Genomic DNA, 17556 nt, shown 5'->3' with positions numbered 1-17556 from the left:
GATACTATCATTGATGAGAAAATTCAAAAAGTTAAAATACACTCCCTTTTCATGTATCTTTGCAACCTTTATCCATGCATTATGATGACTAGGCACCTGCTAGAGTTACTATAGTAGTTCTGTAATATTATGGCGTATGTTGAACTTATCATAGAACTGAGTATGTGACCCAATAAATTCAATGTCCACAAAAAGTTTCAAAAGGTTGAATACAAGACACTCTTGTGCAAGTTGATGTCCTTTAAAAAGAGTAGCCATTGTTGGTAGTTTTTTTTGGAATCCAGGCATCCAAAACCTCCACCATTTTTTCCCTCAAATAAGCATTCTTGACACAGAGTGGAATTGCCATAAACATGGTAATAAAATTCGTGAAAACATCCAACACAACACTGTCTAAACACCTTGGAACTTGAGAGGTAATAAGTAAAAGCTCCATTGCTGTGATATTAGAAAAAAAAATCACGCTGTAAATTTAAGAGACGTTTTTCTTGGGAACGCCTTACCCACATTTATATCACGAGCAGTAATAAGCAACCTCAACATTTTTGTTTTACTAAGATCCTTGGGCAAAAGTTGTCTAAGCTCATTTTCACCCAACACATTGTCAATGTAAATAAAAGTTGTCACCTTCTCTAACATGTAACCCATCTCTCGCTGACCATCCTCGTACTTTCTAATATCTGGAATTGTCTCTTCAGGTCCCATTAAATCTTTTAATATGCATTCCTGTAACTCTATGATATCAGGTTTTGATTCTACATTCTGAAATAATTGAACCTCTGAATATTTACATCCTTCAAAATTAGCTAATGAAAACACAACGTCTGCAAGTGTAGTTTTCCCCATTCCTCCAAAACCATGTAGCATAACTGCAACCGCTTTTTCTTCACTTCCCCACTCTAAAAGTCCAAGAATTTCTTTCACAGGCTCCTCCAATCCAACTGCGTGTTCCAGATATCCTCAAGAAAGTCGTGGCTTCCTAGGTGCATTGACATCACAAAGATAGATAGACATTTGAGCATTCATATGCGTGTACATGGAAATTAACTTTTGTCTAAATTTGGATAGTTCTTCCTTGTTTCCTGAAGCTTCCCAGAACTGGGAAAATTTTGAAGACTTCATCTGAGTGCAACAGAGAATGGAGCCTTCCACTATCAATTCAGTAGCTTCTTTGATTACACCAGTTATTCCACTATCTATTTTTCTTGGACATACAAAAACATCTACGCCAAATGGACAAAATGCTGCACAGTTTGGTGCAAAAGTCTTTTTCTTGTCCTTGAAATAGTTCTCACCACGAATCTTGAATGTGGAAGGTTGAATGAATGACCAACAATCCTGCATTGCTTTCTTTGCTGGACAAAATGGAACCTAAGCACTTGCTATAGGTTTATTTACAAATTGATTTGAGGAATAAGAATTAGTATTCTCATCATTTTGATCATGGTTTTCTTTCTCCTTTTTCCCATAATCCACTTTTTCTTTTTCAAATATGTCATCTTCATAATTATCTTCAAAAATATCTTCTTCTTTCTCCTTTTCCACATTTTCCTCTTTGTCATCATCAATGTCTTCTTCTGCATCTTCCTCATTGTTATGATATTATTCATCTTCTTGTTTCTCAATATAGTCCTCATCCATATCATCTTCATCTAGATCATCATCTTGATCTATATCAACGTCATCAGAATGATCATCTTGATCATTTTCTGCTACATCTTCATCTTCAAGATTATAATAATCTACTGGTTCATCTTCTTCACCATCTTGATTTTCATATTCATAATTATTTATTAATCTTCATTTTCATTATCATCATTCTGATCAAAATCTTCTTCTCATGCTTCACCTTGTTCTGTTTCTTCACTGTCACTATCATCTTCCATATTGTTGATTTCTGCATAATTTTTCTTCAGACATGCTATAAATTTTGCACATGATTTTTCTAATCGTAGAATTGTGTCTTGAATTTTTCTAAACTGCTCAATGAATTCAGGGTGAAAAATTAACGACATATTGTGTGGCGGGTAACATTTAAGGTGTTAGTGTCGGTCTTGAAGCCCTCCATCAGCGATCAAAGCTCTTTGCATTTGCATAGGTAGGTGTCTCATCAGTGTCAAGTTTTGCATCCCGTTAGGCATGCCATAACCCTGATGGAGGAGCTGGTCTATTTATACCCCTCTTGGCTTTGCTGGATCAGGTCATATCAGTCATTAAGCTCTTTCAAGCTTGTCTTGTTTTGTCTTGAGGTCAAAGTCCTAGGTCTAGGGTTTTGGTCATTTATCTCTGCAAGGTCATGTCTCTGAAAGTCCATGAGTGCTCAGCAAGCCAGAGGGAGGAATTGTAAACATGTTTCTTCGATATTTTTATCTTGTACAGTGAATTTTCACCTTGGATTTAAAAACTCTGTTTTTAAAGCCAAGGTCATTTTTTTAAAATTTTTGTAAAAAGTGATGAAATTTCAAAAGACTGCAGTAGACATCATGAAAACCCTGGTCCCCTTACCGAGATCCCTCAGATGATCTACCTGCAAAAAGAATCAAGAAAAAACACTAAAAGAGTCGATTTCAGGGCAAAAGGAAGCCAAAAAGTCAGTTTTATAAAGTGTCAAAGATAAACTTTAGAAAGTGGGTTTGAGCATTAAATTTTTTCAAATGGAGTTTATAAAAGTTCAATTTCCCTCCTATTAGTCTCATTGTGCATCCAAAGCATGGTTGAGAGAGAGTGAGCAAACATCAAGAGCATTGGGCGAAAATTGGTCAAGGTTCGAGCTCAAGACAGGCGTGCGACCCGTCAGGCCAGGCGCGCGACCCGTCAGAGGCCATCCAGCAGTTCAGTTTTTGAACGGGCGCGACCCGTCAAGCGCGCGCGACCCGTTGGGAGGGGCGCGCGACCCGTCAACCTGTTCTCTGCAATCTCCTTTCAAATTTGCTCAATCTTCCTCCAAGTCATCGAATTTGTTCAAGGTAGGCTCTCTACACATCATTTTGGTGGTTGGTTATGAATGTAAGCCCTCATGCTTGTGTTTTAACCTCAAATCATGCAAGTGAAAAGACACTATATGGTTGCATTGTTAATGTTTAAATGTGCTAGGGTTTGTGTTGTTTCAAGGTATTTCCCTTGGTAAATTGTTTCCCTCCTTCCCTTTTTACTCATATTTGCATTCATATCTATTTTCCCATACTATTTCATAAATAAAATGCAAACCCTCCCTTCTCCCTAATCACTAAAAATACAAACCCTACCCCTCTCCCAAAGCATCAAAAAACTCAAACCCTAATCTTGCTGCACCATATGCATGTGTAAACACAAGAATTTGTTGGTGAATATGTAAAGAGTTTTGTAAATATGTTTCCCTATCTTTCCCTGTTAATGCATGTATTCATATTCCCATATGTTCACTGTTTATACATGTATTCCTATATGCAGTGATTTTGTAAATGATTCCCTATATCCTTGTTATGTACATGTATGCCTGTATATATGAAAATATTTGTTTGCAATGTATTCCCTAAATTCCCTGTTATTCATATATTCCCAATTCCTTGTGCAAGAGGTCCCTCCCCTAACATTTCCCTCATGTCATTGTCCCCTTGAAACAGCATAGAATTCAACACTTTTACAAGCAGAAACAGCAGTACATTTTGTCCACTCTGCTCCTCAAACATGTCAGAAACCGAAACATATGAGTAGAGTGATGACCAAGCATCAGTGTCAGAGGTTGAGGTACAGAGGAGGCCACATAGAGGTGGAAAAGGTGGCCATCACAGGAGAGAGGAGCCTACTTCTTTGGCAGGTCTACAAGCTTGTCCTTTGGCAGTTTCTTGCTTTCAATACATGTCCTGTTATGAGTTTTGTGAGAGGATCTCTCGGATTCAACACCACCGAGAGTTGGCCCGCCTCTTTGTCTTGCACTTGCATGAGGGACATGTTAACCTTGCTGGGGTGGATTTCATTTTGACACCCGAGATCATTGCACAGGCTACAGGGATTCCAAATGTCGGGGAAATTTGGAATAAGCGTAAGGTATTGGATACAGTTCACTTTGAGCCTTTTGTCCGACCACCATTCATGAGACATTTGGCCGGTGTGTTTCCTTTCAGGTTCCTCCGGAGTCAGTATGCCCCCATGTTGAGACTCATTATGCTTTATTTCCCCTGTGAGGGCAGATTTTCCCAAGTATACTCATATCATATTCGCCTCTTGATGCACTTCACTCGAGTGCGGATGATGAACATCCCGGTCTTCTTTTATCAGAACATTGAGAGGATGGTCTCCGTCATGCAGAGGAAGAGCCCGGCCCAGCAGTACAGGAGCCTATGTCATTATGGTTTGATTCAGCTCGTAGTCTTGCATCAGTTGGCTCAGCAGGGCATCTCATGGGAGGAGTTCATTGCCCGTGAGTTTTTCACAGCACCACCCCAGCCACATCCTGAGGTCATTCAGGAGGAGGGAGGACCATCTCAGCAGCCTGATATTCCGGTCACTTGACATGTTAGTTCCTCACCTCAGCTCACTTATCAGAGAGGCCAGAGGGCCTTGTTTGCAGCAGCTCGGCGAGTACTATCTCCACAACAGGTGGAAGGGGTCTCGCCTTCATCATCGGCTTAGCGAGTGTTATCTCCACATCAGGTGGAAGGGGCCTCGCTTTCTTCACCAGCACAGGTACCAGAGAGGGGCAAACAACCCATGATTGATGAGGGTCCATCAGGAGTTCCCGATATTGAGTTTGTTGACCTTGAGGCCAGTTCTCCTAGCCAAGAGGCAAAGGAGATCATTCAGCATCTCAGAGCTGAAAATGATGCCTTGCAGAGGAGATTAGAGGGGGCACAATGGACCATCACCTACCTTGAGCAGCACAAAAAACAGTTGGAAGATGAGCAGGCACTTGATGAGTTATGGAGGATTCGTAGTGACCGAGTCTTGAACCGAAGAAGACCCGGTGATCCATTGCCCGCTGACCGAGAGTCCATGCTCATCCAGGAGAACGCACACTTGGAGAGGCTGTTGGCTAAGGCCAACCAAGAGAAGAAATTGCTGAGGAACATGAAAAACCATTACTGGGCAAGAATGCATGTGTGCAAGGCCAAGATGAAAATGTTTCAAAGGCGGTTGTCCGAGGCCCTTAAACGGAAAAAGAGGACCAATCCACTCCGTATCTTGGCTGAGGCTTCCCTCAAAGATCAAGGCACTAATTAGCCCAGCCACAGCACAAAACCCAAAATTTTTTGAGAATTTTGGGTGAATTTTGACATTTTCAGGCAATTTGCAGGTTTTTCCCATTAACGGGTCTCACCCCGCGCGCGACCCTTCATCATGGCAACTCCTTTTGGCGAAAACTCAGAATTTCTAGATTTTTCATGCAAAGTTACATATGCCCATGGATGGACTTGAGATTTTGTGCAGTTTTGGTCCCCCAAAAGGTCAAAAAACTACCAAAAAATGACTTTCTGGCCCCTTTTTGAGTTGCAGAAACCAATCTTGGGAGAATTAAGTTTTCACAGGGCAAATGACCTCCAAATTCAAAAATTCCAGTTGGGTTGGAAAGTAGACTCACAGACCTTTCCAAAAAGCCCACTTTTTCTCAATTTAGACACCTGCAAGTGCCTCAAACATCGCTCCAAAGGCGCGTAACCCGTCAGGCAGTTTTTGCCAGATTGCATTGTACAGCCTAGAAAACGCAGTTTTGACCCAGTTTGACTTTTTGGGGTGGAAGATGATTATATTTGATGTAATTATTGTAACTATAAGACACTTTTACTCTTGTTTAACACTTCTAGAAGATTCATTCATGTAAAGGGTAAATATTTAATGAATGGATTGGTTTCCTAGCTTATAGAGGCAAGTTGTTTTGACTGCCTAGATTGTAGTGCTTAGTTTAGAAGTGGTTGAAACAGCTCCTAGGATAGTGAGCTCGACCCATGGAGGCAGGGAAAGAGGTTAGATCATCTATATTATGTACTTTCTTGCTCATTTTCATGGTTGGACTCTTGAGGGAGAAGCTATCATTGTATTATTCACTGTATCTCTGCAATTTTTGGCTAAGGAAGACCAGGGTTTTGCAGTCCTCTTTGGGATTCTTGTGGACTCATGTGTTGATGGTGTGTTTCTCAATTTACTTGTAAGCTTGTTATGTGATTCATTTCCTTTCTTTTACTTCTGCACATTAAACAAATGAAGTGTTAAAGTAAGAATTCATGCTTGCCATGCTCTGCTTTTAAGTTTGTTTAATTTCAATGTTTTCTTCTGTCTAAAGAGAATTCAAAGTTATTGTTTGCTCTCTTTAGCTCTTTATCTTTCATTCCTGACCATCCACCTCAGTTAAAGGCATCAACGTTGTCTCCTACCTCGCCCCAAGGAACCCCCTGCAGAAACTGTGTCCAATCCCCGCACCCAAAATTGCCCTCTCCTCAATTTGCCACCAAAAACCCAAAAAACCCCAAATCAAACTCTTTGATCAGTTTACTAGCCTAATATCAGTGTTACCTTATTGGTCATCTCTTTTATTGAAGATTTCACGAGATAGACCGGAGAGAGCCTTCTCCTACCCCGTAGGGCTAGCTACGAGGCTAAATGGTTTGATGTTGCCTTGAGGTTTACCTTTCTCAGCCTGAGGTGAAATTTCAAGCGCTAACACAAGGAATCACATGGTTATATTGTGCGGCAGATAACGTTCAAAGACTCGCATGACTTTGATACCACTGAAGCATCAAAACTTATGGCTTGTTGACTTTTAATGTTAAAATACACAAAGGCATTTGTAATAATAATTTATTATAGATATAAAATGTATAAGGATGTTGAATGTTACAATGAGGCCCTGCTTATATACCTAGCCAGATGTCCTTTCATGACTGGGCATGTCTCTAAGACGTGCCTCTTCATTACTAACTAACTAATCATTAGTTAATTAATTATTTATGTTTATTATTTTTATGTGAACTATATTCATAACATTGTCTTTCTCTTGAAGTAGTCTTCAAAGCTTACTGAGAATATCTTCTCGTCTCTAAACTTTCATCTTCGTTGATACAAGATGATATGATGATTTGAGTTATAGACAAAATTGTCGTACTTAGAATGGATTAGACCTTCCTAAAGTAATATTCTATGGAATCTTTTGATCTCTGGAAATTTGTGATGAATAGTTATCGTAGGAATGGATTCTGCAAACTTTAGTATTCTTGGGAACATAAATTTTTCGTTTATGTTCTGAGTGATAGTAGTACATAGATTGATTGGAAATTCTACTCTTGTGATTCAGATGTCGATAAATAGTTCTTCTCGGTGGACTTTCCCTTATCATGTTAGTGGTTGTTTCTTGATTTCCTTTAGGCGTTGTTGTTGTTGAGTTGACTATTGAATCATCATTTGGAATGTCCTTTTGGTTGTTACAGTAACTCATGCCCATTTAGGAAATGTAACTCATGCCATTAAGGAGGTACGCATGTCTTTGTAAATTATGCTTTTAAGAGATACTGTAACATATGCATTAAAGAGTGCGTAAGAGGAATATTTTATGACATGCTTTTATTGAGTGTAAGAAAATATTTTATGACTTGTTTTAATTGTGTGTAAGAGAGTGTAAAAGCATTGATGAGAGTGTAAGAGGAATATGCCATGCCAATAATGAGAGTGTAAGAGAACATTATTGAGAGCCATGATTGAGCAACTTGAATTTCTTTTTAGTAATAATAATAATGATGATGATGATGATGATGGTGATTAAGTCAAAATTGAACTATTAGGATTGATTGAAGATTAGAAGGGATTTTCCATCAACAAGACTTCATAATTTACCAATTTATTAAAGGTGATTTACTATTTTTGGAAATTCATATTTGATACTTTTTTTGTACTTTCTATTTTTAGGCATTTTATTTTTAGACTTTCTATAATTTATACTTTCTATTTTTAGAAATTTGTCCATGAGCTGCCGAATTTTCAACATATATGTTATTGTCAATTTCATGGCTCTGTTTAATATGTTAGAGTTGTATTATATCGCTATAGTGGAAGAGGTATCACTATTGTTGGAGAGTTATGGCTGCCATGTATTGTAGTCACATATATGCACCACTATGATTTATTGCCACTGAGAGTTGTGAATCAAGGGTTTTAAATATTCGTTAGAAGGTGATAGGGAAAAATGTGTCGCGGACTATGTAGTGCTAGAATGCATCAGTCCTAATGCCCCTATATTTATGTTCACTTTGCATCCTTTCCATGCTCTCTACAATTTGGCCCCAACAAAGCCAATAGAAAGTCTGCTCTTTAGATCTAAATCCTTTGCCATTGGCGGTGGTGTTATTTTTTGAGTGGCATGGATGAAACAATTGAAAATCCACTATTCATTATTAAATTAGTCTAATGAGGCAACATTGTTTCTTGGAAAGCAATGGAAATTTAGGCACAATTTTGATAAAATAAATGTCATAGGGAAGTTTAACTTCGAGATGTCCCAGTACTACCCCAATCACTTTATATGATGCATTTGTATGTATATGGAAGGGAAAATTCCAATTTGGGCCTCTAAGGACAGGTGCAGTGATTAATCTCTCTTTAATTTCCTTAAAATTATTTTTGGCATAAATCTATCTAGCAAAATTCTACATCTTTTGTTAGTAAAGAAAATAAATGAGAAGAAATCTTTCTAAAATCTTTGATGAATCTTTTCTAATACCTAGTAAGGCCTTAAAAACTTCTATCATATTTTATTTTGAGTAACAAGAACCTTTTTGATGATGGCTATTTTGCCTTTTAGGTTTCTGCGATCTTCATAATTTTGTAGATCATCTTCTGGATTCATCGCATTAGGTTTCTTTTGATCAACGTTTCGAACAAGCAATGGTGGTTCATCTTCAGGATGTGAAATATTAATGAAAAATTGGTCTTTTTATTTAATTTAATAAATAGAGATATGAAATGCATTGCCGATAGATATTAGGATTAATTGACTTATTATTTTACTAGGGTCATAAATTTATATCTTATTATTTTATTTTAATTCTATTTTATTATAAATGTTTTACTTTATATTTTGTTATTTTAATTTATATCTTGTTATTTTAATTATATTTTATTATTTTAATTTATATTTTATTACTTTAATTATATTTTATTAAATTTATTATTAAATTATTATTATTATTATTATTATTATTTTTCTCTGTAAAAGCTAATTCTATTAAAAGGAAGGAAAAAAATATTTACAATGAGGCTGTAGCCTCAGCATAGAACAACTAAGTTCCTTCTGGAAAACATAACTGCCCCAGATTTGGGGAAACCAGTTTGGAATTTCAAAAAACCATGCTAAAGACCGGGAGAACAACAACAAAACCAGAATGAAGACTTGAGAATTCACCATTCTGAAACAGTTGAAAGACCAGATAGAACTGCCTAACCAGAGAACTAGATACAAAACCACAGAAAACAAGACCTGACCATTCAGCATGAAAACTCTGAGGTGGCTTTTGGGAGGCCACGTGTCGTCACATTGGGAAATCCTGGTCTGGAGCCTCCTCGACAACTGGACATTTGTTTCCATACCAAACCTCACTTTTAGTCGCCGCATCACGATCTGCCCTACCAGCTGGAGGACCAATTGCCAAAGGTATGCCTCTTGAGCAGCCAACAATGGCATCAGGAGCATTGCCACCTGGGATCTCCATAACCGGAGGCTGCCCATGAAAGCTGACGAAGTAGTGGCTCCCTGAGCGCTGCCACCTGGGTGCCGGGTGTAGCCTCTAGAAGCATAATCAACATTCAAGTCGACACGGAAGGCTACTCCGCCTTCATCCAATGGAGGCTGCTCAGGGCCCAAACTGAATTCCATTCTGCGGATGTTCTGAGTTTGGTCCACAGAGAAACGCGCAGGAGCACTAAGCTGGTTTTCTTCTTCAGAGAAGATAATGGTGACATTAGCCGAAATAATGGGCCGGTTCAGGTTGCTCTGGAACCTGAAATGGTTCGAGTGGAAAGCTGAGTGAGGGTAGTGACGGCTAGGCAAACTGGGAGGGAGAGAGTTGGTCTGAGAAGGAGGCAGAGAAGCAGGAGGCGGAGGCGGAGCCTCATTGTGCGCAGCCTGAGAGCGAGCGCTGCCCCCACGGTCCCCTCCTTTGCGACTCCACATGCGATGTCGAACCATCACGCTGCGCCGAATGAGAAGCTCTGGAGAATTGAGGGCTTGGGAAGAAATCTGAGAATGAGCAGAGGGTGCCTGGGTATGGTTCAAAGGGTAGAATTGGGAATGGGAATAATGGAAACCATTGCCAAAGGCAAGACAGCAGAGCAGGCAACAACGTTTTCCTACAACAGTTCTATTGCAAGGGATTTCTGCTTGGAGCGAGCAAACACTGAAGGACAGAGGGCAAGCAAAGGGGTTAATAGGCACAATAATGAATTGATCTATCTACATTTCTCGGCTAGAGCGAGCATTTATGAATTTTTGCAGGCTGGCCTGCTCTCGCTTGAGGTGAATATGCAAGTGCCAAGGCCAAGCCTGGGATGGTGCGCTGGCCACCAGCTAGCTGGGCCAAGCGTCGTCATTCCATCGCCCTTGCATTAATGAATAGTAAATTCACCCGCATCTGGGTGCGCTTCGCCTTCCTGTTTCATTTCATTCTTTACAAGATTCTGGTATTCCATTGATTGGTCTTCTGAGGCCACCATTGAGAGTGTGCCTATATGAAGATCCATCCCACTTTCCACACCAATGTTAGCCAATAAGTCAGCCACTTTATTTCCTTCCCGACGTATGTGCTTGAGAGTGATCGCTCTGTGAGTAGAGAGCCAGATTTCAATGAGTTCAAGCCTATTCGCCATTCTCCAGCTGTTGCTCACTTTACTTGAAGGTGTTCCTTGCAAAATTTTGTTGACCATGTTTATGAGGATCTGAGAATCGCCTTCTATAATAAGTGGGAAATAGCCATTTTTTTGAGCCAGAATGAGTCCCTGCCATAGTCCTTCAAGTTCGGCCGAATTATTAGTATCCCATCCTTTTGAGCCTAAGAAAGTTAACAGTGGAGCTCCCTTGTGATCTCTGAAAATTCCTCCAAAACCTGCTTTGCCTGGATTTCCTTTCGAGGCTCCATCAAAATTTAATTGGAACATATGAATGGGGGGAGGGATCCACTTTCCAGTAGTCCTACTCATTATTGGTTTTCCTTTGATTATCAAATCTTGATTCCATTGGAGGTTCCAGTTTGCCCAGATATTTTGTTCCTGAGGGAGAGAAGGAAAGTCCTCCTCATGCCAGGAGTGGAGAAGTAAGGTTTCCTTGATATTTTGACAGAACATGTTCCATAGAGTTTCCAGGGGCAAGGAGTGATCCTTGAAGATTCTCCGGTTTCTCTCCTTCCATAGCGTCCACATTAGAAAGCCCAGAATGAGCTTCCATAAGAAATTTAAAATCTTGCTTTTGAATGGATTCCTATCCCAATTGCGAACAATGGCTATGATGTCTCCTTGGATCCGTCCCTCCCTCTGGCATCGAAAGCTGACTTTTTCCCAGAGCTTGCGTGCTAGCTGACAATAATGCATAAGATGTTGAGTGGTTTCCTCTTCTTGCTTACAGTTGGGACATAGGGAGGGCCCGTGATAATTCCTTTTCCTTAGATTGTCCCAAGTAAGGATTTTGTTTTGACATAAAAGCCATAAAAAGGTTGAGACTTTCGGCCATATTGCTGGGTCCCAGACTTTGTTCCAGAGAGGATCTTTGACAATATGATCTTTTATAATGATGTTATAAGCCTCCCGGGTAGTAAAAGAGCCTTTTTCTTCATAGCCCCATCTAAGAATATCCCTTTCATCTGAGTGTTGTATTTTCCTCTTCATTAATTCTGTATCTAGGATTTGTTGAGCTTGTTCCGTTCCATGTCTTAAGATGTGATCCGCATTAAGCCATTGTCTGTTTCCCTGCGATGTAGAGGGGTTCCAACAGAGCTTGACTTTGTCAAAGGTCTGCAAATCCTGCTCCAGTAATTGTAGGGGTAATAATAGGTCCTTCAACTTGGGTTGCTGCTGCCACGAATCTTCCCAGAACCGAGCTGTATTGCCATCCTTAATCTCCCAAAAGTTGTGTTGCTGAATTAGCAGTCTGTGTTGCTTGGCCGCGTTCCAGATTAGAGAGCCTGGCCTAACTTCTGAAAGTCGTATTAGTTCTTCTGTAGGGCAATTGCTAGCATATTTTGCTGTCCAGAGGGTTGCCCACGGGGTAAATGGCGCGGTGAGCCATTTCCACCAGATGCGCGCTCCCATGACCTCATTACTATGATATGGATCTCGCAATCCCGTTCCGCCAGCAGATTTTGGCCAGCACACAGTGTCCCATTTGACCAGAGCCCATTTGCGGAGTTGACCTGAATTGCCCCACAGGAAGGATCGCTAGATGTGTTTGATTTCTTTGAGAACCCATTTAGGAGCAGCCAGGATCGAGAAGAGGTACAACGACAATGATTGGAGGACAACTTTAATTAGGATAAGACGACTTGCCATATTGAGGGTCCTATGAGTCCAAGAGGAAAGGCGAGCCTCCATCTTTTCTAAAAGAACCCTCCAAGAAGAGTGCTTCAAGGCCGTGTCAGTCATTGGTGCACCAAGATATTTGGAAGGGAGGATAGCAATGGAGAATCCAAGAATGCGGCCTATGGATGCTTGGGTAATAACAGGGGTATGAAAGAAAAAAATTTGGGATTTGGCGTTATTGATTTTTGCACTTGAGGCTTCTGAGAAATCCGACAGTAATGACTTGAATTGACGAGCTTCCTGGACTGAAGGGTGACCATAAAGCATGTTGTCATCCACAAATTGCTGGTGGGTAAAAGCAGGGGTGTTTTGAAAGGACAAGCCTCTTAGCTTCTGGGATTGTTGGGCTTTTTTAATGCTGCGCCCAAGACCTTCTGCCATAATAACAAAGAGGAAGGGGGAGAGAGGGTCTCCTTGTCTGATGCCTCGGGAGGGATGGAAAGGGGGGGATGGAATGCCATTGACTAGAACAGAGAAGAAGGAGGAAGAAATGAGACTCATGACCCATCTTACCCAAGGATGAGCAAACCCAAAAGCAATTAGAATTTTTTGAATGTACAACCAGCTTAAGCTATCAAATGCTTTTGAAAGATCTATTTTAAGGAGCATACCTGACTTTTTGGTAGTCTTCAGGGAGTGGATTATTTCATGAGTGAGGATAATGCCATCCGTAATCTGTCTGCCTTCCACATAACCAGATTGCTCGGGTGATATGAGAAGAGGGAGCAACAATTTGAGTCTGGAGGCTATAATTTTGGAGACAATCTTGTAGATTACGTTGCATAGGGCAATGGGCCGATATTTGTCAGGGGTGTTGGGCCGATCTTCCTTGGGAACAAGAGCAATGAAGGTGGTGTTCATGGCTGGAAGCATCCATCTTAATGTTCTTGATTCCTCAACTACCTGCCAAACTTCCAATTTTATCAGCTCCCAGAAATTGTGGAAAAAATTTGAAGTAAAACCGTCAGGACCTGGCGCCTTCCCCTCTTTTAATTGACGAACTGTTGTAAGTCTACCGGCCTGAGAAGGAGTTGGTTATGTTCCTCTGTAATAACTTTTGGAATATTTCTAGTAATTTTTTCTATGGCTTGCGTTCTGTCAATCTGTGGCTCTTGATGTGCCTGCTTGAAGTAGTTTAGAAGTTCGCACTCAATGTCTTCATGTGTTTCCATCTTTACCCCTTACTCATTTTGAATATGAGTGATGTTGTTATTCATTCTTCGTTGGATCGTAGTCCTGTGAAATTTTTTGTGTTTTTTTCTCCTTCTTTAAGCCATCTTATCCTCGACTTTTTCCTCCAGAGCGTTTCCTCCTGACTTGCCCTTTTTGAAATCTGAGACTCAAGATACTTTTCCTGCTCTAACAGGTCATCTGTTCTTCCTTCTGAAATGATCCGTTGCTGCAGTTGTTTCATTTCTTGATCAAGGGCATTTTGCGCCTGGAAAATGTTGCCAAAAGAAGCGTGGTTCCATTGTTTGATCTTGCTTTTGAGGTACTTAAGCTTCTGCTGAAATTGGAACATTTTTGTGCCATTTGGAGGAGAAAAATTGTTCCATTCTGAGTTTATTAGGTTGCTGAAATCTGGGTGTGACATCCAAAAAGCCTCGAAGCGAAATGGTCTTCGGGTGGTATTGCCAGGACGAGACCATTGGAGTGAGATTGGCCAGTGATCTGATCCTGAGATCGAAAAAATAGAAGCTGAGAGATCTCCTCCAAGATGGATTGCGTTGTCTGAAAGTAAGAATCTGTCCAGGCGAGAAGCGATTTGATGCAAACCTACTCTTTTATTGTTCCAGGTATAGAGACCATTGTTGAATGGCATGTCGATGAGCCAGTTGTTTTGAATGAATTCTTTTAGATGTGAACTTTCCTTGTCCAGCCTGTTCCGGCCTCCCCTTTTTTCTTCTAGATTGGTTATCATGTTGAAGTCACCCCCTGTGATCCATAGGGGATGCTCTCGTTCAGTATTGATTGTCGAAAGCATGTTCAAAATTTCTATTTTGTGCAAAGCTTCCTGGGGAAAATATACATTGGTTAAATGACCATGTATATTAGTTCCTATAATGTGAAAAGTGGCTTGGATAAAGTGCTTATTAGCATGGATGTTATTGAGCATAATGGTTCGAGCGTCCCAAATGATGGCAAGGCCTCCCGAAGCACCAGAGGCATCTACTGCTGCTGTGAGATATCCTGGCCACGCTTTTGCTGCAGTTCATTCCAGAGAGGTTGAATTGCATTTGGTTTCTTGCAAGAATAAGATTTGTGGCTTCTCTTGCTGTATCATATTTTTAATTAGTCTACCTTTCCCAGGGCTATTGAGCCCTCTGATATTCCATGATATTAACTTCATTGAGAAATGTTGGGGAGGGAGTTGTAGAACTTTGTAAGCTTGGAGTATCTCCCTGATTCCACCAGCATCTCCCCAATGCGGATTGTTCGTTGGAGATCTGTTTTCCTTCCATGCTTTTTGTTATCTTTGATGATATGTTTCCCATCCCAGAGGCCTCCTATCTGAATGCCCAGGGATTTCTGCCTTTGTGCTCGTGAGAGAATCACTTCCAGATTCTCCAATTGTCGCTTTGGGATTTTGTCATAATTTTTTGTTTTACATGCCTGCTCAAGGCCAAGAATGTCCAGATCCCCAATATCTATGCTTTCTGGTTCCTCTTCCATGTGCTGAGATTCATTTAATCCTTCTGTTATTTCTGTTGCTATTATGGAGTTAGGCTGCATGTTATCTACCTCCATTCCTTGAGTGTTCCAGGCTGAAACCTTGTGCAATGCAGAGAGGGATAGATCTGTAGGTAGGGGATCTTTTTGGGTTTTCTTGGAATCTTCATGGCCAACTTGTTTGTCCTTCTTGGTCTCCCTCTCTAAGGGATCAGGGTTATCAGAGTTTTGGTCATCTTGTCGGGCTAATGCTTCAAAGCTATTGCTCGTAGAGGGCTTGGAGGAGCTGGCTTGAGGCATCTTAGGATTTGAAGCTGGTTTCTTATGGTTTTTCCTATGATTGGCGACTTTAGTGAAGCCATCTGAATCAGGCTTATCAGGTGCTGAAGGATTTGAGGGTTTTTGATTTAAAGGACAGTCCCTAAATAAGTGACCCAAAGCATGGCATCTTCTACATCTAAATGGAACATGTTCATAGTCTATTAACTGAACCCATTCATCATCGTCGTGATAGAGACTTACTGCATCCGGTAGTGCCTTGCTGAGGTGCATGTAGACACAGATTCGAGCATAGGAGGTGTATCTTCGAAGCTTTGTTTCCTCTGCAACTTTGATAAATTCTCCAATACCATTCCCAATGTCTTGTAGGGAAGCTTCATCCCAGTATTCCACAGGGAGAGAGTAAAGACGAATCCAGACTGGGGCCCAGCTGAGGTCTTCTTTATCTGGGTTGAAGCGCGTTGTCCATTCCCTCAGATACAGGCCGACTGCGTTGAAGAAATATGGCCCTCCGTCTAGAACCCTGTTTCGGTCCTCTAAGCAGTTGAAGATGGCCGTGAAGAACCCTTTGGGTCCTAGCTGAAGTGTGATGTGTCCTTTCGGCTTCCATTTAGCTGTTATCCAGCCATGCAGAGCTTTCTCGGTTGGCCATAAGCCTATAAACTTGCCGATCAGAGTGTGGTCTTTCATGTACTGTATCTGAGCATTGATTCGGTGACTTGGGAGTACTATCTTCGGACGTTCAACAGCCACTGGTTTGCAGGTGGTTGAAGTGACTTTGGGATGATCATTGTCAGCTGTCTTGGCTTGTTGTGGATTCGTATCCGCTCTGTCTCCATTTTGTTCCTCTGGTCTGGCTTCTTCCTCATTCTCTTGCCTAGTTCCATTTTCAATGGGGGGAGGCTCTGCGTCCTCCCCCTGGGGGGGTTTCATGATACTCGTGACTTTTCTGATGAGTAAGGAAGGTCGTATTGCTGGCGTTGATGGCAGGATTGCAGAGCACTGTGAAAAGTTGCCGTTGCAGGCGCTACAGAAACCCTAGGATGTTCCTTCGCGCGCACCCGGCACCCTGTAACCTAAGCTCCCAATTTTACTTTTCAATAAATTATTATTTTATTAGGGTTATAGTTGTTTTAATTTATATCTTATTATTTTAATTATGTTTTATTATAATTTATATATATATATATATATATAGATATATATATATATATATAAAATTAAAATAGTATATCCATATGTATTTTTTTTTTATATCTAGCTGAATCGACAATGGCGGTAGTATCGTACTCGCGTTACATGGGGTCGAATCCCACCGGCTGCCACTATAACAACTAGGAGGAACCGCCCAGCCTGCAAGGAATGGCCCCTCAGGGTAAGACAAGACTTGAACCCGTGACCTGCACAGTGGCACGAACGACTTAGTAGACCGTTCGCTGACCACGAGACCAAACCCTTGCGGGCTAGTATATCCATATGTATTATTAATAATACATTTTAACAATAAAATTAATATATGTTATGAAATATATTATAGTAATATTACACTAAATTAATATATATTATTAAATATATATTACAGTGATATTAATAATAATACATTTTAACAATAAATTAAAATATATTATAAAATGTTTGTTACACAAATTTCTTGTAGTTATATTAATAATGTTTGAGTTAACTTTTATTAATAATATTAAAGATTTTTGTTGTTAATTTTAAGTTATTGTTAATTTTAATTTCTTGTTAAATATATTAAGGTCATAATTTATTTTCAATTATAATGGATCAAATTATTTTTATTTGTTCTAGGTTAATTAGAGGAGAATTATAGTTAGGGAGGGGTAAATTTGGATGATAGGGTTGGAATCTAGTTTTCACTTATGGTCCATCCGTCGTCTCTATTGAGGTTATTAGGGTGCTTGCTAATTTCTATGGCTTCTCTGAATTTCCTTATGAAGTAGTGATCACTTCTAGCTAAGATGCAGGTATCTTCTATACAAATTTGGTGCTTAGTTTTGTTAGAATGTTCTGCTAAAGCTGATGATTTGGATCGATTATGTTTAATGTCAGCTGAGTGTT

Source organism: Pinus tabuliformis, chromosome X (genome assembly GCF_031772625.1).
Source record: "Pinus tabuliformis cultivar Carrire ecotype Pingquan chromosome X, CPIR1, whole genome shotgun sequence".
NCBI lineage: Eukaryota > Viridiplantae > Streptophyta > Pinopsida > Pinales > Pinaceae > Pinus > Pinus tabuliformis.
The sequence above is the reverse complement of the archived record's forward strand: the minus strand, read 5'-3'. Positions refer to the sequence as shown.